At 44.5% G+C, this 24,254-nt stretch overlaps 1 long non-coding RNA gene across 1 annotated transcript in view; it reads right to left on the bottom strand.

The window, feature by feature from the left end:
- Nucleotides 1-1,260: 1,260 nt before the first annotated feature.
- Nucleotides 1,261-24,254, bottom strand: part of LOC143131562 (uncharacterized) — a 26,562-nt gene continuing 3,568 nt past the window's right edge. The window contains exon 3 of the long non-coding RNA XR_012988123.1: nucleotides 1,261-1,310. This is a non-coding gene — a long non-coding RNA (uncharacterized LOC143131562). The remainder of the gene's footprint in view (nucleotides 1,311-24,254) is intronic.

The raw sequence follows: 24,254 nt of genomic DNA, 5'->3' as shown, positions 1-24,254 counted from the left end.
GTTTGTAGGAGCTTAGAGTGTTTAGTTCTCCTGCATCGTGGGGATATATAGGATGGGTCTGTTGCTCTGCTTCACTGCATGCCACTGCAGTGGACTCTTTGGACGCTTGGGCTAACATGTGACGCCCACATGCTGTGCTTATCCTGACTGTTATGAGGGCAGTTCTAGCTCAAGACTCTGTTATGAGGGCAGTTCTAGCTCAAGACTCTTATGAGGGCAGTTCTAGCTCAAGACTCTTATGAGGGCAGTTCTAGCTCAAGACTCTGTTATGAGGGCAGTTCTAGCTCAAGTCAAATCAAAGGAGCAGGGCGTGGAACTCTGTGGACCATATGAGCACACACACACACACGCACGCACGCACGCACGCACGCACGCACGCACGGCTAGCTAGCCCTGCCATGGTAAGGCATAACAAGTCTATTTTGAGTGCATTTGCATGGAAGCAGACAGAGGCTTCTGATGCCCAGTGGTTTAGAGGGAAAACAGCCCTCGACTTCACATGCAGGCCGCAACGTACGTGTGTGGGACAGCCATAGCACCGACTTGGCTTCTCTGTACATTTATAGAATCACACACACACACACAGTCACAGTGTGCGTAACACCCCTTAGGCTTTGCAGCAGTCAACATTTGAAGCACTGGTCAGTGTTCATCCTCCCTCTTGTCAGATTGAATAGCCCTTGTGGTCAAATTCATTAGCTGCCTGTTAGCAATCTGTCCTGGTATTCTCTTACCTCTAGGGGTGGAGTGCAAATTGCTTGACCTTTATGGCAATGGAGAGATATCCATTCAGTCGGTGCTGCTAACCTTTAATAGAAAATCAGTTATTGTTTCTCCTTCAGGGCTCCCAGTTGACCTTCGAAGCTCAAACCACAAAGCAAGTCACACGTAATACACAATGCACTGACGTTCTAGAACTTTATGGATGGAAGTCACACGTAATACACAATGCACTGACGTTTAGAACTTTATGCATGGAAATCACACGTCAACTCAGATAGAACTGTCCCCCTCACAGTTTCTTCTTATGAATGTTGGGCCTCACCCCCGGGATCTCTGTACAATCTAGAATATTCCGGCCCAGGTTGGTCTCACCCTCCTCCTTCTCATACTTCTCCTCCTCCTCCTCATACTCCCCCCCCCTCTTCTCCCCCCCATTCTCCTCCTCCTCCTCCTCCTCCTCATACTTCTCCTCCTCCACCTCCTCCTCACCCCTCCCCTCTCCTCCTCCTCCTCTCCACCCCCCTCCCTCCACCTCCTCCTCTCTGTGGGCCCCAGTCCTGGTCCATGATCCTCTCTCTCGTTGCTCCCTGCAAGATGAAAGGGGGCAGTAAGCACAGGATTAGTGGGCGCACTGCCAGAGTTCATGCTTTTCAAAACCACTGACCATTCAGGATCTCAGCTAGATGGGTGTACTACTCACTCACTTTACTACAACGCCCAGTCCAGTGAAATATGGAGTTGTGGTGTGTGTGTGTATATGTGTGTGTATATGTGTGTGTGTGTATGTATTGAATGCATTTGTATGTATATTGTTTGTGTGTGTGTGTTTGTCAGAGGTACACACAGTCCACTCTTACATGGAGATGCATATGTCAAAAAACATTGTTCTAAATTATGTTCAAATATTTATGTCCCATCAGAATTCCCCTTTGGATGCCACTGAGCTATGATTGCATATTTTAAAAAAATTACATAAGATGTTTCAATTATTCAACCCTGCAAAAGTTCAAGTGTCTGATGTAGTAAATCTTTTGTAAATCTGTCCATATTGACATCATCGTAACTAACATGTGAAAAAGAATGAAAAAGGCCTGAGTGATCGTAACTAACATGTGAAAAAGGCCTGAGTGATCGTAACTAACTTGAAAAAAGGCCTGGTGTTGTTCATCCGCAGGATGTGCCTGACATGCTCACTCTCCTCTGAGAGACAGACGGAGGCTGAGAGAATTATGTAACAACGAATCTTTCTGAACGCCAAGAGAGAGGAGGGGAACCATGCAGTAGCAGTCAGAGAAGCCACCGTTTCAGCTTAAGGGGGGGTGAGAGAGAGAGAGAGAGAGAGAGAGGGAGAGAGAGAGAGAAAGAGAGGGAGAGAGAGAGAGAGAGAGATCTAAGAGGCTGTTTCCCTGACTCCAATACTTCTTCACTCTACTCCTAGAGCAGGCTGGCACAGGCATTCTATCTGACGTTGTTTCATGAGAGCTGATGGGATTTTTGCTCTCGCACTTTCAAAAGGAAGGCTGACTGGCACAGCTCTGTTCATCACTTTGGTTGGAGTGTTGGTTATTGATAAGTCCAAGGTTATCTGTTTTTTTCTGCTACCATTTTTCTAAGCATACACCTCTAACACACATTTCCATCTCAGCATGTGGTGGATGTTACGTTAATTACAGTGACTGCATCTCAGACAATGTGTTTCTAGTCCTACTTCAATTTGACATGAAGATGCGGGTTGTTTGTTAGTCAGCAGAGAAAGCGTACGTGCCACTCTTGAGTCTCTCTCTAGTCTCTGGGAAAGCGTACGTGCCACTCTTGAGTCTCTCTCTAGTCTCTGTGAATCTTTATTCTGTGATATCCGTCGGCTTAGAGGGGACACACATCTTGCTGACGGTCGGATGTCTGACGATGTTGGGTTAGTTGATTAACTGATGTCTGACGATGTTGGGTTAGTTGATTAACTGATGTCTGACGATGTTGGGTCAGTTGATTAATCGATGTCTGACAATGTTGGGTCAGTTGATTAATCGATGTCTGTGGCCCAATTATAATTGCGGTGTACGCAGCACTGTCAAACCCCACCAACCACCGTCGGCTTGTTTGCGATCGATGTGACATGTCATGATCGATGTGACATGTTGAATCTGCTGTGGGTAAAAGTGTTGCTCTGATTAGTAGTTCAGTTTGCTTACCTGTTGTCAAGAAACACAGTGTTATCATCACATATCCCTAAACATATCCTAAACACGGTCCTTGTGGTGTGTTCTGTCTCTAGATGAGGCACTTTCTCAGTTTCTTTTCTCCTCCACCTCTTTCTTTCTTCCCCAACTAAAAGACCCATGACTGACCAAGCCAGGGTCATTTGCAACGTCACTAAAAGACCCAAGACTGACCATGCCAGGGTCATTTGAACCCCAAGACTGACCATGCCAGGGTCATTTTAACCCCAAGACTGACCATGCCAGGGTCATTTGAACCCCATGCCAGGGTCATTTGAACCCCAGGACTGACCATGCCAGGGTCATTTGAACCCCAGGACTGACCATGCCAGGGTCATTTGCAACTTGCCCGTTTTCCCTCATATTCCTAAATAGAAGTACAGACATAGGCCTGTTATGCACTGTCTTTGGTGAGCAAGAGTTTGTTTATGCTTTGTTTATCTGTGCCTGTGTATTTGTTTATGAGGCTGTTTGTTTATCTGTACCTATGTATTTGCATATAAGGCAAGCAGCACACTAGAGCCTTCGTGTGAGTTGACGGTGAGCTGTGTGTCTTTGCAGTGTGTGCGTTGCAACTATTTCTCGCCACACAAAGGCAACACAAGGCGACTCAGTGCCCAATCAGCATCATAGCTCGGTGTGTGCTGGCCCTTACTGGCCAATAAGCATCATAGCTCGGTGTGTGCTGGCCCTTACTGCCCAATCAGCATCATAGCTCGGTGTGTGGTGGCCCTTACTGCCCAATCAGCATCATAGCGCGGCTGTGGCCTACTGGTTAGGGCTTCGGGCTTGGAACTGGAGGGTTGCCGGTTCGATCCCCAACCAGTGGGAACGGCTGAAGTGCCCCTGAGCAAGGCACCTAACCCCTCACTGCTCCCCGACACCGCTGTAGCAGGCAGTTCACTGCGCCGGGATTAGTGTGTGCTTCACCTCACCTCATTGTGTGCTGAGTATGTTTCACTAATTCACGGATTGGGATAAATGCAGAGACCAAATTTCCCTCACAGGATCAAAAGAGTATACTTATACACACAACAGGCAGCTAGAGCAGCGGGAGAAGCAATTAAGTGAGTTTAAAAACAGATGCTTTGGATTAGAATCACAGAATACGCTGTTAAGATAACATTTGTCTCAGTTTGGCTTTCATTTCAATCAGTGGTTAATGAAGTGAGCAGTCAGGCATGGGGGCGGGGGGGGGGGGTATATATCTTATAATAAACCCGTACTGTATTAATGAACAGTGGCCTTGATTGTATGTCATGTATTTCAGCTCTCGAATTACTCTACCTGTGTGTTGATACACAAGTGCTGGATCTCAAACAAGCGTAAAATGAATGCGTACGCAGCATTTGAGCATAGAGGCTAATTGGCTGTAATCATCAAAAGGCCTGCCGGAGAGGCTTCATGGTGACTGAGCATTGCACTTTAATTACTCTCAAGTGGACGCAGCAACGCTAGTTATCCTCATGGCGGGCTATTTGTTGGGACGCCTAAAGCAGCCAGATTTATACATTCTGTCTGATACAGAATCTATAACACTCTATAGGTATGAGGACAGAATCTAGAACACTCTACAGGTATTGAGGACAGAATCTAGAACACTCTATAGGTATGAGGCCAGAATCTAGAACACTCTACAGGTATTGAGGACAGAATCTAGAACACTCTATAGGTATGAGGCCAGACAGGTTTGTTGAGGGAGAGGAAATCTGCCCACTGCCTTGCAGCCAGAGCTCTGTTAACATCAGATACAGCACTGCAGGCCAGTGTTTGACCACATCAGATACAGCACTGCAGGTCAGTGTTTGACCACATCAGATACAGCACTGCAGGTCAGTGTTTGACCACATCAGATACAGTATACTACAGGTCAGTGTTTGACGAGCCTGGAGATTCCAGACCCTGGTCATCTAGAAAGATAGTCTAGTTGTATCTCTAGTTGTGTCTCTAGTTGTGTCTCTTGTTGTGTCTCTAGTTGTGTCTCTACTCTAGTTGTGTCTCTAGTTGTGTCTCTTGTTGTGTCTCTAGTTGTGTCTCCTCTCTAGTTGTGTCTCTAGTTGTGTCTCTAGTTGTGTGTCTAGTTGTGTCTCTAGTTGTGTCTCTATGTAACCTGCGTTGTGTTGAACCTGCGCGATTCAGCCCTGCACATGCCCGGACTCGAACCCGCGAACAGCAGCACCTCGGATTGGGAGGCGAGCGCGCTAACAAATGAGCCAATAGCCCAGGCTACTGGCTCGCATGCCAGCAGTACTCTTGAGGCGTCGGGGAGTGAGGTTTACCAACGTTCCACAAGCACAGCTAAGCTAGCTGGCATCCGTTACATCTAGTTGTGTCTCTAGTTGTGTCTCCTCTCTAGTTGTGTCTCTAGTTGTGTCTCTAGTTGTGTCTCTAGTTGTGTCTCCTCTCTAGTTGTGTCTCCTCTCTAGTTGTGTCTCTAGTTGTGTCTCCTCTCTAGTTGTGTCTCTAGTTGTGTCTCTAGTTGTGTCTCCTCTCTAGTTGTGTCTCTAGTTGTGTCTCCTCTCTAGTGGTGTGTCTAGTCGTGTCTCCTCTCTAGTTGTGTCTCCTCTCTAGTTGTGTCTCCTCTCTAGTTGTGTCTCTAGTTGTGTGTCTAGTTGTGTCTCCTCTCTAGTTGTGTCTCTAGTTGTGTCTCCTCTCTAGTTGTGTCTCCTCTCTAGTTGTGTCTCTAGTTGTGTCTCCTCTCTAGTTGTGTCTCTAGTTGTGTGTCTAGTTGTGTCTCTAGTTGTGTGTCTAGTTGTGTCTCTAGTTGTGTGTCTAGTCGTGTCTCCTGTTGTGTCTCCTCTCTAGTTGTGTCTCTAGTTGTGTGTCTAGTTGTGTCTCTAGTTGTGTCTCCTCTCTAGTTGTGTCTCTAGTTGTGTGTCTAGTTGTGTCTATAGTTGTGTGTCTAGTCGTGTCTCCTGTTGTGTCTCCTCTCTAGTTGTGTCTCCTATCTAGCTGTGACTCATTCATATATTCTAAGTGTATTTATGAGAAGCCTGCATGTGTTTCTGTCCACTGTGTTAAAATGCACTGATTAAGGGAAGCGTTCTGGACAGTGGCGTTCTGGACAGTGGCGTTCTGGACAGTGGTGGGCATCAGGTCGTCAACGTGTATGAAAACATGTACAGTATGTAGAACTGTTTTCATCATTTTTAATCATGTTATACTTATGCAAGTCAACAGTCAATCCTCCCCCCTCCCGTCAATCAGATTGTTATGCGCATTAGAAGCCTGTATGGGAATGCGTGTCCAGTCAGGTTTTCTTATTGAAATGGTAAAAATTGTGTCTCCTCTCTAGTTGTGTCTCTAGTTGTGTCTCCTCTCTAGTTGTGTCTCTAGTTGTGTCTCCTCTCTAGTGGTGTGTCTAGTTGTGTCTCCTCTCTAGTTGTGTCTCCTCTCTAGTTGTGTCTCTAGTTGTGTGTCTAGTTGTGTCTCCTCTCTAGTTGTGTCTCTAGTTGTGTCTCCTCTCTAGTTGTGTCTCCTCTCTAGTTGTGTCTCTAGTTGTGTCTCCTCTCTAGTTGTGTCTCCTCTCTAGTTGTGTCTCTAGTTGTGTCTCCTCTCTAGTTGTGTCTCTAGTTGTGTGTCTAGTTGTGTCTCTAGTTGTGTCTCCTCTCTAGTTGTGTCTCTAGTTGTGTGTCTAGTTGTGTCTCTAGTTGTGTCTCCTCTCTAGTTGTGTCTCTAGTTGTGTGTCTAGTTGTGTCTCTAGTTGTGTGTCTAGTCGTGTCTCCTGTTGTGTCTCCTCTCTAGTTGTGTCTCTAGTTGTGTGTCTAGTTGTGTCTCTAGTTGTGTCTCCTCTCTAGTTGTGTCTCTAGTTGTGTGTCTAGTTGTGTCTATAGTTGTGTGTCTAGTCGTGTCTCCTGTTGTGTCTCCTCTCTAGTTGTGTCTCCTATCTAGCTGTGACTCATTCATATATTCTAAGTGTATTTATGAGAAGCCTGCATGTGTTTCTGTCCACTGTGTTAAAATGCACTGATTAAGGGAAGCGTTCTGGACAGTGGCGTTCTGGACAGTGGCGTTCTGGACAGTGGTGGGCATCAGGTCGTCAACGTGTATGAAAACATGTACAGTATGTAGAACTGTTTTCATCATTTTTAATCATGTTATACTTATGCAAGTCAACAGTCAATCCTCCCCCCTCCCGTCAATCAGATTGTTATGCGCATTAGAAGCCTGTATGGGAATGCGTGTCCAGTCAGGTTTTCTTATTGAAATGGTCAAAATGTGCATTAACAACGGAAGTCCAGCTGATATCTCCCACATCATCACTCTCTTTCCCCCCAAAGTGACACATTTTCACACACACCCACACCCATCCACACACACCCCCACACCCATCCACACACACACACACACACACAGTAATTCTTCTTTGTCATATCTCATAAAGGCCTGATCCTGTGGTAGTAGAAAGAGCCCCAGGGTAAACGTGTGTGTGTGTGTGTGTGCGCGTGTGTGTACCCCCCCCCCCCCCCCCTGCACCCCATGGCCTCCGCAGTGCTGGGATGTGGGACATTTTCCCTCAGGACCAGGATTAGGCGCCGGTGCGGACAGCCGAACGGTCTGGAGAAGTAGGGCAGGAACCCTAGGATCTGGACCCTCAGAGAAGGAGCAGGAGGAGGAGGAGGAGGTGGAGCAGGAGGAGCAGGAGGAGGAGCAGGAGGGGGAGTACGGCAGGGTCTTCCTCCTTCTCCTCCCCTCCTCCTCTGGCCTGAGACCTGAAGCCTCATGCTCTCATGTCCAGCTTGACCAGTGAGAACACAAACGGCTGTTGTCCTGACAACAGGAGTGCAGCTCAAGCCCCTCATTAGACAATTCCAAAGTGAATTTGTGGAGGCTTTGTGTGCCACAAGCTGGGTTTCCATCTGACCACTCAAATAAGAGATCCTGACAGGAAACACTTCACATGTGCATTCAATCTTCTAATGCTCACAAAGTATGATTCGCTTGAAGGAAGTAGATTAACTCTTGATTCACATAAAGTATAACGCTATTGAAGTTTATTACAATTTAAACAATTTATTTGGATACATTTTGATCCCACAACTGATGAAAACTCTTCCCTAGATTATGATTATATCCATGTTTGACTCATATTAGTGGACGGAAAACCCACACACAGATGTGCATGTCCTTGAGCCAGATTTTCATGAATGGCGTACGAAATGTTAGTCACATGTCCGACTGAAAGCAAGGCTTTGCTGAATGTCTGTATGCACTATAAGCTATAGAATTAGTGCCTTCCAGTGAAAGTGAATAGGCCTATATGTGAAGACATACAGTAAGGCTACATGTCAAGACCTAGGCCACCTGCATTGTGCTTGTAGTATTAGCTACAGCACAGTCTTTGTGGTTTGGTGAAGTGTTAGTGATGTAACTGCTACAGGTGTACTGTATCTCACCTGTACAGGTGAACGGGGACGAGTGGGAGAGAACATTTGAGGCACACCAACACACACCAACACACACCAACACACACCAACACACACCAACACACACCAACACACATCATAGGAGCCTCTCCTGCACAGTGCTCCAGGCACTTGACATGACTCCTACATTCTGTGGAGGTTTGTTTGTGTCCTACATTCTGTGTAGGTTTTTGTGTGTGTGTGTGTGTGTGTGTGTGTGTGTGTGTGTGTGTGTGTGTGATAATGAGCGCAGGAGAGCACTCAGAGACTTGGTGCGTTGGCAATCATGGCGTTAGAAAGCATGATATTGTCTGAATCTAGCGCACTGTGGCTTTTCCTGCTTTGTATATTGCAATGCACAACAATCTCATATTCAAAGCCGCTGCCTGCTTAAGGACATAAGGCCTTCTTAAGAGCTATACTGTGTGTGTGTGTGTGTGTGTGTGTGTGTGCTGCTTAAGGGCTATACTCTGTGTGTGTGTGTGTGTGTGTGTGTGTGTGTGTGTGTGTGTGTGTGTGTGTGTGTGTGCTGCTTAAGGGCTATACTCTGTGTGTGTGTGTGTGTGTGTGTGTGTGTGTGTCTGTGCTGCTGCTTAAGGGCTAAACTCTGTGTGTGTGTGTGTGTGTGTGTGTGTGTGTGTGTGTGTGTGCTGCCTAAGGACTATACTCTGTGTGTGTGTGTGTGCTGCCTAAGGACTATACTCTCTGTGTGTGTGTGTGTGTGTGTGTGTGTGTGTGTGTGTGTGTCTGTGTGTGCTACTTAAGGACTATACTGTGTGTGTGTGTGTGTGTGTGTGTGTGTGTGTGTGAGCTGCTTAAGAACTATACTCTGTGTGTGTGTGTGTGAGCTGCTTAAGAACTATACTCTGTGTGTGTGTGTGTGTGTGTGTGTGCTACTTAAGAACTATACTCTGTGTGTGTGTGTGTGTGTGTGTGTGTGCTACTTAAGAACTATACTCTGTGTGTGTGTGTGTGTGTGTGTGTGTGTGTGTGTGTGTGTGTGTGTGTGTGTGTGTGTGTGTGTGTGCTACTTAAGGACTATACTCTGTGTGTGTGTGTGTGTGTGTGTGTGTGTGTGTGTGTGTGTGTGTGTGTGAGCTGCTTAAGAACTATACTCTGTGTGTGTGTGTGTGTGTGTGTGTGTGTGTGTGTGCTACTTAAGGACTATACTCTGTGTGTGTGTGTGTGTGTGTGTGTGTGTGTGAGCTGCTTAAGAACTATACTCTGTGTGTGTGTGCTGCTTAATGACTATACTGATATTGAGGGGCCAGTCAAACCGAAACCCCAAAAACCATAGAGGTTATTATTATGATTTACCTTGGATCAGTTGCACATTGTACTGTATGTTCAATTGCACATTATAGCAATACAGGTGCACTTCAAAGATACATCATACTGTAACGGTCATTTATGAGGTAGGCCCTTATACCGTAACGGTCATTTATGAGATAGGCCCTTATACCGTAACGGTCATTTATGAAGTAGGCCCTTATACCGTAACGGTCATTTATGAGGTACTGTAGGCCCTTATACCGTAACGGTCATTTATGAGGGACTGTAGGCCCTTATACCGTAACGGTCATTTATGAGGTACTGTAGGCCCTTATACCGTAACGGTCATTTATGAGGTACTGTAGGCCCTTATACTGTAACGTTCATTTATGAGGTAGGCCCTTATACCGTAACGGTCATTTATGAGGTACTGTAGGCCCTTATACCGTAACGGTCATTTATGAGGTACTGTAGGCCCTAGGGGTGTAATGATTAACCGATACGTATCGGTATCCGTTTTTAACGTGTAAGATACGGCTACATCGATATGTGAAGCCCCGTATCGGAATAAAACTGAAATGAACCGGTCGTTATATCGATTTACTTGTTACAAATCGGTTCACAACCTTTTCTGCTCGCTTAGACTGATTTACGTTGCAAGCAGCGCGTTCATCCCACTTCCTGTTTTGAAACTACACGTGGCACGGATTTGTGGGTAATATAGTTCGTTTTGGGCTACACTCATTGCCCAAAGTAGTCAAAGAACTTCATTACCCATACATCTACTGCAACTTAAGCACGTGACAACTCGCACTCTGTCGGTGTTTGACAGTTTTTACTCTTTTGTTTGTCAAAATGTAGCGCGAAATTAAACACTTACTATAGCATTCCTAAATGGCAACGATAGTCTGTAGAGTAGCCTTACGTTTGATGAAGGGATTTCCTTAAAGTTAAAGAATAATTTGACCCTTGCTGCTAAAACGATGTAGGCTACAAATTATTATTATTTTGCTCATATTCACTCAGACTTGATTTTATTTTGGTATTGTCTTACCTCAACAATAGGCTACAGCTCATTGAAAACAATCAGATATAACTCTAGAAAATCTATAAAGTCTATAAAAATGTCTTTTTATGTTGTATTTGGCTGTTTTGTTTGGCTGAAATGAATATTCTTTTTTTCATTTCAATATAGTATAGGATACAAACCTCAGTTAAGATAATCATATTCACACATTTGTATTTGCCTAATTGACATGACCATGATAATTGATAATATAAAATTAATGTGCACCTTAAGCAAATGATAAAAAATCTTTCAGAATGCTTTCCATTCTTCAACTGCATCGAACTGCATCGAATCGCATCGCATCGAATCGTACTGAATCGTTTTTTATGAACATGTATCTTTTCTTGTATCGAATCGTGCCCATGTATCTAGATGTGAATCGTATCGTCTTTTACATGAGAGATTCACACCCCTAGTAGGCCCTTATACTGTAACGGTCATTTATGAGGTAGGCCCTTATACCGTAACGGTCATTTATGAGGTACTGTAGGCCCTTATACCGTAACGGTCATTTATGAGGTACTGTAGGCCCTTATACTGTAACGGTCATTTATGAGGTAGGCCCTTATACCGTAACGGTCATTTATGAGGTACTGTAGGCCCTTATACCGTAACGGTCATTTATGAGGTACTGTAGGCCCTTATACCGTAACGGTCATTTATGAGGTACTGTAGGCCGTTGGCATCATTGAAGCTTGAGAACACGGAGTGGGATTTGGTTTGGGGTTGTGTTCTACTCGGAATGGAGCATTCCAAATGCCACGCTGCGTGCGTAAGTGGAGACTGTGGAACCCAGCGTGAGACGTCAGCGTGAGACGGCAGCGTGAGACGGTCAGCGTGAGACGGTCAGCGTGAGACGGTCAGCATGAGACGGTCAGCGTGAGGCGGTCAGCGTGAGACGGTCAGGGTGAGACGGTCAGCATGAGATGAGACGGTCAGCGTGAGATGAGACGGTCAGCGTGAGACGAGACGGTCAGGGTGAGATGGTCAGGGTGAGACGGTCAGGGTGAGACGGTCAGCGTGAGACGGGCAGCGTGAGACGGTCAGCGTGAGACGGTCAGGGTGAGACGGTCAGGGTGAGACGGTCAGCGTGAGATGGTCAGCGTGAGACGGTCAGCGTGAGATGGTCAGCGTGAGACCAGCCTTTGAATCCACATCACAGAAGCCGTGTGTTCCTTCCTTCCTCTGCTGCCTCCTGTGTCATCCTTCCCAGAGGGACAGGAAGTGACACCGATCCCACCCCCCCTCCCCCAACCTCCGGCCCAGCCCCTGTCCCCTGGTCACTCTCCTATCACCAAGCCATTCTCTCTCTCTCTCCCTTCCTCCCTCTTTCTCCCTCCCTCTCTCTCTCTTTCCCCCTTTCTCTCTCTCCTATCACCAAGCCATTCTCTCTCTCTCTCCCTTCCTCCCTCTCTCTCCCTCCCTCTCTCTCTCTCTCTCTCTCCCCCTTTCTCTCTCTCCTATCACCAAGCCATTCTCTCTCTCTCTCCCTTCCTCCCTCTCCCTCTCTCTCTCCCTCTCTCTCTTTCCTATCACCAAGCCATTCTCTCTCTCTCTCCCTCCCTCTCTCTCCCTCCCTTTCTCTCTCTCCTATCACCAAGCCATTCTCTCTCTCTCTCCCTTCCTCTCTCTCTCCCTCCCTCTCTCTCTCTCTCTCCCTCCCTCTCCCTCCCTCTCTCTTTCTCTCCCTCTGTGTGTGTGTGTGTGTGTTTGTGCTCCCCAACCCTCCCCATCACCACCACTCCTCCACTCCCACTCCTCCCGGACATCAAAGAACCACCACCCCCACCCCCCAACGCCCACACACACACACACACACACACACACACACAGGAAGCTAAACAAACCCGAGAATAAGAGCTCGGTGCGGGGAGTGTGTGCTGCCTGCTGAACAATGGCTTCCAAATCGGGCCCGCCGCGTCACGCTCCACTCCGGAGCATTGTGGCGCTTTTACACCACACTGGCCGTGGAGAGCTACGGATGTGTATGTCTCCTTCATGAGACGCGTTTGAAAAGGGCAGGCCGTGGAATGTGTGTGTGTGTTGGAGGGGGGGGGGGGGGGGGGTTGGTTATATTTAACGCTCTGACGTGCTGGGAAGACATGCTTCAGTCATGGAAAATCTCACAGTTTGAGGAAATAAGATGTGTCCCCCCCCCCCTCACCTTCTCTCTCTCTCTCTGTCACCCTTTCTCTCTCTCTCTCTTCCTCTCTCCCTCTCTCTCTCTCTCCCTCTCTCTCTGTCACCCTCTCTCTCTCTCTCTTCCTCTCTCTCCCTCCCTCTCTCTCTGTCACCCTCTCTCTCTCTCTCTTCCTCTCTCTCCCTCCCTCTCTCTCTGTCACCCTCTCTCTCTCTTCCTCTCTCTCTCTCTCTCTCCCTCTCTCTCTCTCCCTCTCCTGCTGAGAGGACCGTGAGGATCCGTTCGTCCACTCCTCCAGAGTCCGGCCTGTGGGTTCAGCAGTGGGAGTTCACCAGCGAGCTCGCTCCCAATCCCTCTAAAGGGTCTAAATATGATTGGCTTCCTTATCTGATGCAGGATTTGCACCCCCTGAAGCTTCATTAGCTGCACACACACACACACACACACACACACACACACACACACACACACACACACACACACAGATCTCTTAATCTCCCGCCTTCACTTTAGTGCGCAGATTAGTTATTAAAAATGATGATGCACCGGTAAGCTTATTACTGGAGATTGCTCTTATTCTGCACATGACTGGCAAAGTAGTTCAAACCAAATGAGCACCTCAGGCTAATAAACCAACGAGCTGCACCTGTTAGCGCTGTGGACATTAACACACACACTCCCACAAACACACACACGGTGTGGAGGACCTGAACTTCCAAGTGGAACACCCGAAGGTTGTGGGTTCGATCCCAGGGGCCCTCAGCGTGTCGCACCCGAAGGTTGTGGGTTCGATCCCAGGGGCCCGAAGGCATTTAACCCCCGTGTGGCTCCAGGTGGATCTTGCGGTTAGTTCACAGTGAGTTATTCAGGACGAGAGGGTCAGCTAGACGAAAGATAATATGATGTAGGGAAATATGTCCCTTGTGAGTGTGTTTGTGTGTGGCGTGGTGGTGATGGCTGATTACCAGGTCCCCAGATCTGTAGTGTATGTGTGTGTGTGTGTGTGTGTGTGTGTGTGTGTGTGTGTGTGTGTGTGTGTGTGTGTGTGTGGGATGCAGGGCTGAGTGTTTGATCAATGCAGCAACTCCCCTGCTGAGTGGAGAGATGAGGTCTATGAATGAGAGAGAGAGGGAGATAGAGAGAGGGAGGGAGAGAGATGGAGATAGATAGAGAGAGGGAGGGAGAGAGAGAGAGGGAGATAGAGAGAGGGAGGGAGATAGATAGAGAGAGGGAGGGAGAGAGAGAGAGGGAGAGAGAGAGGGAGGGAGAGAGAGAGAGAGGGAGGGAGAGAGATGGAGATAGATAGAGAGAGGGAGGGAGAGAGAGGGAGGGAGAGAGATGGAGATAGATAGAGAGAGGGAGGGAGAGAGAGAGAGGGAGAGAGAGAGGGAGGGAGAGAGATGGAGATAGATAGAGAGAGGGAGGGAGAGAGAGGGAGGGAGAGAGAGAGGGAGGGAGAGAGATGGAGATAGATAGAGAGAGGGAGGGAGAGAAAGAGAGGGAGAGAGAGAGGGAGGGAGGGAGATAGAGGGAGAGAGAGAGATGATAGATTTTCGTGGAAAATTGGTCACTAAAGGTGAATTTAACTTAAAAAAGACAAAAGTTGTAGTTTTCCAAAGAAAAAACAAAAATAACAAAATTATGAAATTTTCAATTTGCAAAGAACTAATCGAACAAACTCAAGAAAATACTTATTTAGGGATCTCCATCAACTCAACAGGAACATACTTATTTAGGGATCTCCATCAACTCAACAGGAATACACTTATTTACAGTGTTGGGCAAGTTACTTCAAAATCGTAATGTACTATGCATTACTTATTACTGTCATTTCAAAGTAATTTGTTACATTATAATATTACTGTCTCTGAATTGTAAGGCATTACACTACTATTGCATTACTTTTAAGTTACTTTCACCAAAATATCTAGAAATATGGATTTGCCATTCTAAATGCAGTTTATTACGCTCAATGCAGCTTGCTCTTCCAATGGAGGGAGATGTGGTATAGCATAATGACTGAGCTAGGCTTAAGGCAACAGTAGAATGCAATAGGCGCAGTGCTCATAATGCAATACAAGGAACAATCATAGTCAGAATTTTGTTAAAAACCGACAAAAGGTCAAAGTCTGGTAAATTGTGATAGAAATACTGTAACTTTAAGGCCTAGGCCTACTCATTAAAATCAATAGAGAGCCTACTATATTGTAAATCAAAGCTTAAAGGAACCGTATGTAAGATTGTGGCCAAAACGGGTACTACAATCATTTTCAAATTACTGTAGAGCGGTGTATCCCCTTCCCCTCCCCTCTGACTGGCAGAGTTGGCAACCGGATGACGAAACACTACTGACTTTGTGATTAGTAGATAGGTGGAGGGTGGCGCATTAGGCCAAAACACAACATGACAACATCAACATCAGTTGAGGGCTGCAACTTCACTTTTTAAATGACAATATCCTGGCCAGACTACTGTTGTCAGTGATATAAGAATTTGAAATGAACATGATTTCTTAATCTCAAGTGACATATCAGGGCAATTTTATGATTAATTGAAATACATTTTTTACATACGGTTCCTTTAATAAAGACATGTCAAGATGGTGGCCTGCTGGCCATTTCGGTGCCCTATGTGAGTGGCTTTGAGTGAGTGACATTTAAATGATAACTCAAACACCTAAAGTAAAATAAAAGGCCTATTATTTACAGACCATTACTGTGTATTTTTAAACATTAATTTCTGAAGAAATGCTGTTTTACTTATAAATGGTGCACTGTCACTTTAAGAGCATTGATCTTTACGTTGTCATAATGCCCTTTTGCCAGCTCTTGTTTACAAGCCTTATTTGTTTGAGTTACATTGATAGCACAATATTAACAATAATATGCACAATGTTAAGTTGTTTTAAGCAACCTTCATTGCTTTGGAAATGGAAGTATGCAATGACATGTTGCTTCACATTTCGTTTTGCGAATACAAGTGAATTATGAGCCTGGTATCCACCTAGCTATCTGAATGGAATGCGTTTCAGTCGACTCAGCATATCATGTGCTTCATGTAGCCTAAATGCTTGGAAAACGAATGATTGAAGACCCACCAATTCTAGTACTACGTGGTGATTGAGAGAACCCAAAAGGTATCAAACTTGCATGTAACATCGTGTTAGTGCATTTTGACATTGTAAACGTTATTGATGAAGAGTGAAACGTAGTTTGCAGTAAAGCTACTATTCATTGGTTACATTTGGGTGCCCCCTCTGTCCTTTGGTGCCCAACGCAAAGTGCGTGATGCGCGTGGTGGGAGCGGTGGCACTGCCAGGCTACACAATCTTTTTCTGCATTTCTATCCCTTTATTCTCTTCAATTCAAGTTCACAACACAAAGCTGACATGCACAACAGCATAGTTTGTGTTTTATCAAGAATCAAAAAGATTAGCGTGGCACTACTTTAGATGTTTCATTAATTTACTTGTGCTATTTCGCGAGCTGAGAGATCTTTCGGTTTCGCACACAAAGTGCACTAACTATTATGTTCTTCATAGCCTTGTCTCTGACAAGCTGAAAATAATGAGCGTAGGCTTATGTCCATCCCGCAAATAGAGTCCGCCTGCGAGTCTGCTGCAGCCACAGTCATATTCAACCAGTATCAGGAGATAACGTTCTACTATTTTTCTACGGATTTTTTCTCCTTGTTCTCCCGTGGTGTTTGCTAATATGTATCAAAACAAAACAAGCGCTTCATTTTGGGTTAAACTGCATTGTAACGCGCGTTACTGAAGTTTGTACCGAGTAAATATTACCCAATTTATTTTTTGTAATGCCTTACATTACCGCGTTACCGCAAACAGCAATATATTACAGTAATTGCATTACTTTTGTAACGCATTACTCCCAACACTGCTTATTTAGGTATCTCCATCAACTCAACAGGAATATACTTATTTAGGGATCTCCATCAACTCAACAGGAACATACTTATTTAGGGATCTCCATCAACTCAACAGGAACATACTTATTTAGGGATCTCCATCAACTCAACAGGAATACACTTATTTAGGGATCTCCATCAATCAGCAGGAATACACTTATTTAGGGATCTCCATCAACTCAACAGGAACATACTTATTTAGGGATCTCCATCAACTCAACAGGAATATACTTATTTAGGGATCTCCATCAACTCAACAGGAATATACTTATTTAGGGATCTCCATCAACTCAACAGGAATATACTTATTTAGGGATCTCCATCAACTCAACAGGAAAATACTTATTTAGGGATCTCCATCAACTCAACAGGAATATACTTATTTAGGGATCTCCATCAACAGGAAAATTTCATTTGGCAGTAAAAAACCTAAAAGAAAAAGCACAACGATCTCTATATGCTATCAAAAAATCATTTCAAACCAATATTCCCATAAGAATATGGTTACCCATGTTGGTAACACTTTCTATGAAGGTTGTATTTATAACGCCCTATGAATGCATTCATAATGTTTTATGAGGTGTCTATAAAGCATTGTAATGCTCATTATTACCATCTATATGTATTCACAAGTCATCATAACCAACTTCATGATGCATTATGACAACTAATTATGAATGATTATAATTTTAATCTGAATAATGCATTATAAATATGTCAAGATCTGCCGACTCACTTGTCAGTTTTATGATGCATCATAACTACTTCTCTCTGCTAAATGCGTAGTGATGCATAACGAGTTTTGACTTCTACTGTAGTCCTATATATCTAGAGCTATAAGTATATGTAATAAAGTTATAATAATTTATACATCTCCCTATAGCACACAATTATAAACAGCTATGCAATTTCATAAGTGTTATTTGTCAGCTCTAAGTAAAGTGACAATAATATGACCCTATTATTAACAGATATAAGTTCACTGAGTAATTAAAGGGTGCAATGAACTAAGTACCGAGTCTGCCATCTTTACTCCATATGCACAATATTATAAATTACTATGTTAATGTCATAGGTGTTATTTGTCAGCTTTAGGTAAAGTAGAGCAAATGAGGTATTGTTATAAATAGATATAAGGTTATTATAAACAAATATGAGGCACAATGAAATGAGAGCCTGGACATAAAGACAAAAGGCATTTAGTTCACTTTATTTTCATTTTCTATTTTCATGTCTCTCATTTCATTGTGCCTCATATTTGCTTATAATGATCTTATATCTATATATATAACAACACCTCATTTGCTCTACTTTACCTAAAGCTGACAAATAACACCTGACATTGACAATGACATTAACATAGTAATTTATAATATTGTGCATATGGGGTAAAGATGGCAGACTCAGTACTTAGTTCATTGCACCCTTTAATTACTCAGTGAACTTATATCTGTTAATAGGGTCATATTCTTGTCACTTTACTTAGAGCTGACAAATAACACTTACGATATTGCATAGCTGTTTATAATTGTGTGCTGTAGGGAGATGTATAAATTATTATAACTTTATTACATATACTTATAGCTCTAGATATATAGGACTACAGTAGAAGTCAAAACTCGTTATGCATCACTACGCATTTAGCAGAGAGAAGTAGTTATGATGCATCATAAAACTGACAAGTGAGTCGGCAGATCTTGACATATTTATAATGCATTATTCAGATTAAAATTATAATCATTCATAATTAGTTGTCATAATGCATCATGAAGTTGGTTATGATGACTTGTGAATACATATAGATGGTAATAATGAGCATTACAATGCTTTATAGACACCTTATAAAACATTATGAATGCATTCATAGGGCGTTATAAATACAACCTTCATAGAAAGTGTTACCAAGTCGGTAAACCTATTGCCCTCTATGGGTGCGAAATTTGGGGACCACTTTCAAGATATGATTTTGCGGATTGGGAAAAACACCCAATTGAAGCCCTGCACATGGATTTCTGCAAAAACATTCTTAAAGCTCACAGAAATACCCCACATAATGGCTGCAGGGCTGAACTGGGCCAGTTCCCATTAATTATCAAAATTAAAAAAAGAATTTTAAAAATTTGGAAACACATACAATTTAGTGACCCCAATTCATTACATTATAAAGCCCTAAAAAGCTCAGAATTAAATATAGAGAAAAGTCCCCTAAATCAATTCATCTTAAAGCACAGTAATCTCACTCCAATTAATTTGACAACGCCCAAAACTAAAAAAGATTCAATTCAATTAGCGAATAAAATCCGTCCAAATTCTATCATAGAAAAAGAAAAAGAAAAATATATATCATATTGGACAGAAATCACAAAAACCCAACATAAACTTGAATGTTATCTTGCAATTAATCACAAATATGAATTGGCCCCATATCTAAAAACGCTCAAAGACACAAAATTGTCCAGAACATTGACTATGTACAGACTCAGCGAGCACAATCTGAACATCGAAACAGGTAGAAGGAAACAGACCTGGTTACCAAGAGAGGCCAGCCTATGCCACCACTGCCAGGAAAGTAAAATAGAAACAGAGCTACACTTCCTAACAGAATGCAAATTTTACACAGACCTCAGAGAAACCTTCCTTACAAAAGCAAGTACCATACGCCCTGAAATCTTCGATGAAAATAACGAGGGTAAGCTAAAATATATCCTGGGCGAAATTCCAGAAATTGCACTGGCAGCTGGAAAATATGTACTAGCCGTCACGAAAGACGAAATGCAACCGTAAGCCAGTGATTCCACCCATACTGTTGTTTATCTTCTCCCCCCCCCCACCAATTTCACTATTCTATTAACCTACTTTTTCTTCCCTCTATTATTTACATTATCATCTTATCATTTTTATTAGTATAATTATTATTAATGTCCCCTATTGTAACAAAATTGTAACCTGAACAGTCATGCCAATAAAGCACAATGAATTGAATTGAATTGAGAGAGAGAGAGAGAGAGAGAGAGAGGGAGAGAGAGAAACAGAGAAAAACAAAGAGAGAGAGATGGAACACAGCAGCACCCCACCATGACTCAGCTGTTAAGTACAAACACACGCACACACACACACACACACACACACCCACACCCACACCCACACCCACACACGCACACGCACACACACACACACACACACACCCACACCCACACCCACACACACCCACGCACCCACACACACACACACCCACGCACCCACACACACGCACCCACACACACGCACACACACACACGCACACACACACACACACACCCACACACACACGCACCCACACACACGCACCCACACACATGTACCCACACACACACATACGCACACACATACGCACCCACACACATGTACCCACACACACACCCACACACATACGCAATGTACCCACACACACACATACGCACACACACACATACGCACCCACACACATGTACCCACACACACACATACGCACACACACACACGCACCCCCCCACACACACACACACACATAAACATACACACACACACACACAATCATGCACATATACACACATACAGACAAACATGCACATATACACATACACACATACAGTAAATGGACGTACGCGCACATGAAAATCATGCACACACCGAAGTTCATGTTCAAGCTCACGTGCACACAAACACAAACTCACACACACACTGACTCTCAACAGTCATACACACTCCCTCAGATGCACCAACTCATTGCTGTCCATGTTGGCATCATGAATAAGATAAAGGCCCACATATGCAGAAATACTATAAACATAATTTACACATTTCACATTTGTCACAGATACACACATATACACATGCACACACACACACAAATGCAGACACAGCAGGCATTAGCACTTACACAGGAAACAGTCACACATGTTATCACACCCTCCACCCCTGCAGATCCCCCCCTCCATGCACAAACACACACACACACATAAACACGCACACACACGCACACACACACACAAACACGCGCACACACACACACGTACACACACTCAAACACGCACACACACACGCACGCATACACACACAAACATACACACGCACGCACACACACACACAAACACACACAAACACACACACACACAGTTCCCCAGACACTGTAATAATGGGCTTGGTCACTTTGTTTACACGGCGCAAACAGACACAGTCTCTCAAGGCCAGGTAGAGCACATGGAAAAGAAGGCCAGGTAGAGCACATGGAAAAGAAGAGCTATTGATATGCGTTACATGTTGATGGTGGTATGGCCACTCCCACAAACGCACATTATGAGATGTGGCATTATGGAACACATTTGTCTGCATGTAATCGGCTGACTTTGTCAGAGGGTTCCCCTCAAAAGGGCTCATGTAGATAGATAGATAGATAGATAGATAGATAGATAGATAGATAGATACTTTATTCATCCCCAGGGGAAATTCAAGGTCTCAGTAGCATACAGACAACACACACACATTCATTAACAGCAGAAAAAGTAATTAAAGTATATAATATAAAAACACAACTAAGCAATAAGGACAGTAGAAGATAAAGAATATACTAAAATACAAATTATACTAACTAACACTTAATCTAACTCAATTCTAAAAACAGTATCCACATAGTGGTGATTAATCAATCAAGAGGCGCTTGCAATGACTGAGGCAGGGACTGAGCCTGTGATTCTCTGTGCATAGTAAGGTAAGGTAAGGTGCTCTGTGTGAGTGAGTGTCATGGTGATAGTGCAATGGTGATAGTGGTCATGGTGATAGTGCAAATGAGTAAGTCCAACAGTGCAACAATGCAGAAATAAAGTCTATATATCTATATATTTAACTATTTTAAGAAAAGGTATAAGTGTGGCCACAGTTCGGCTGTGGCATGGAGGGAGGGGTTATGCATATGTGCTAATGTGCTAATATAGCACGCAAAACAGTGAACAGTGAGGCAGAAAGACAGTGGTAAAAGTGGCTAGTGGACAGACAGTATCCAAACATGGAGGGGGTGAAGAGGCAAACAGACTATGCAGAGAAGTCTATCTCTCATCTTCCCTTAAGTTGAGCATTGAACAGTTCAATGGCCCTGGGACAAATGACTATGTGGAGAATTCTGTAGGATTTGACCTCTTGAATACAGCACCACACAACACCACACAGCATTACACAGACACAATACAGTCCTGTGTGGTGTGTATGGGTGCTAATATACTCCAGTCCTGTGTGGTGTGTATGGGTAGTCCTGTGTGGTGTGTATGGGTGCTAATATACTCCAGTCCTGTGTGGTGTGTATGGGTGCTAATATACTCCAGTCCTGTGTGGTGTGTATGGGTAGTTCTGTGTGGTGTGTATGGGTGCTAATATACTCCAGTCCTGTGTGGTGTGTATGGATGGTCCTGTGTGGTGTGTATGGGTGCTAATATACTCCAGTCCTGTGTGGTGTGTATGGATGGTCCTGTGTGGTGTGTATGGGTGCTAATATACTCCAGTCCTGTGTGGTGTGTATGGGTAGTCCTGTGTGGTGTGTATGGGTGCTAATATACTCCAGTCCTGTGTGGTGTGTATGGGTGCTAATATACTCCAGTCCTGTGTGGTGTGTATGGGTAGTCCTGTGTGGTGTGTATGGGTGCTAATATACTCCAGTCCTGTGTGGTGTGTATGGGTGCTAATATACTCCAGTCCTGTGTGGTGTGTATGGGTAGTCCTGTGTGGTGTGTATGGGTGCTAATATACTTCTGTCCTGTGTGGTGTGTATGGGTGCTAATATACTTCTGTCCTGTGTGGTGTGTATGGGTGCTAATATACTCCTGTCCTGTGTGGTGTGTATGGGTGCTAATATACTCCAGTCCTGTGTGGTGTGTATGGATGGTCCTGTGTGGTGTGTATGAGTGCTAATATACTCCAGTCCTGTGTGGTGTGTATGGGTAGTTCTGTGTGGTGTGTATGGGTGCTAATATACTCCAGTCCTGTGTGGTGTGTATGGGTGCTAATATACTCCAGTCCTGTGTGGTGTGTATGGATAGTCCTGTGTGGTGTGTATGGGTACTAATATACTCCAGTCCTGTGTGGTGTGTATGGATGGTCCTGTGTGGTGTGTATGGGTGCTAATATACTCCAGTCCTGTGTGGTGTGTATGGATGGTCCTGTGTGGTGTGTATGGGTGCTAATATACTCCAGTCCTGTGTGGTGTGTATGGATGGTCCTGTGTGGTGTGTATGAGTGCTAATATACTCCAGTCCTGTGTGGTGTGTATGGGTAGTTCTGTGTGGTGTGTATGGGTGCTAATATACTCCAGTCCTGTGTGGTGTGTATGGGTGCTAATATACTCCAGTCCTGTGTGGTGTGTATGGATAGTCCTGTGTGGTGTGTATGGGTACTAATATACTCCAGTCCTGTGTGGTGTGTATGGATGGTCCTGTGTGGTGTGTATGGGTGCTAATATACTCCAGTCCTGTGTGGTGTGTATGGATGGTCCTGTGTGGTGTGTATGGGTGCTAATATACTCCAGTCCTGTGTGGTGTGTATGGGTAGTTCTGTGTGGTGTGTATGGGTGCTAATATACTCCAGTCCTGTGTGGTGTGTATGGGTGCTAATATACTCCAGTCCTGTGTGGTGTGTATGGGTAGTCCTGTGTGGTGTGTATGGGTGCTAATATACTCCAGTCCTGTGTGGTGTGTATGGGTGCTAATATACTCCAGTCCTGTGTGGTGTGTATGGATAGTCCTGTGTGGTGTGTATGGGTACTAATATACTCCAGTCCTGTGTGGTGTGTATGGGTGCTAATATACTCCAGTCCTGTGTGGTGTGTATGGATAGTCCTGTGTGGTGTGTATGGGTGCTAATATACTCCTGTCCTGTGTGGTGTGTATGGGTAGTCCTGTGTGGTGTGTATGGGTGCTAATATACTCCAGTCCTGTGTGGTGTGTATGGATAGTCCTGTGTGGTGTGTATGGGTACTAATATACTCCAGTCCTGTGTGGTGTGTATGGGTAGTCCTGTGTGGTGTGTATGGGTGCTAATATACTCTAGTCCTGTGTGGTGTGTATGGGTGCTAATATACTCCTGTCCTGTGTGGTGTGTATGGGTGCATATATACTCCTGTCCTGTGTGGTGTGTATGGGTAGTCCTGTGTGGTGTGTATGGGTGCTAATATACTCTAGTCCTGTGTGGTGTGAATGGGTGCTAATATACTCCTGTCCTGTGTGGTGTGTATGGGTGCTAATATACTCCTGTCCTGTGTGGTGTGTATGGGTGCTAATATACTCCTGTCCTGTGTGGTGTGTACTGTATGGGTGCTAATCTACTCCAGTCCAGCGTGTGGAGCTGTGTGTGAGTTGGCTGGCCTGTGCCGTCAGGCCCTGCTGGCCTCATTCCACATGACAGAGTCGCCACTGTGGGCCTGTCAGAGCCTTACCTCATTACGACACAACACACCTCAGAGGATGGTCGTTGCCGTGGTAACCCTGCCTCCGACTGTTTGT

Source organism: Alosa pseudoharengus, unplaced genomic scaffold, assembly GCF_046254945.1.
Source record: "Alosa pseudoharengus isolate Yale_2024_CS ecotype anadromous, Long Island Sound unplaced genomic scaffold, YU_APseudo_1.1 YU_APseudo_1.1_scf_18, whole genome shotgun sequence".
Taxonomy (NCBI): Eukaryota; Metazoa; Chordata; class Actinopteri; order Clupeiformes; family Clupeidae; genus Alosa; species Alosa pseudoharengus.
Note: the sequence above shows the minus strand (reverse complement) of the source record. Positions and strands in the feature narration are given on the sequence as shown.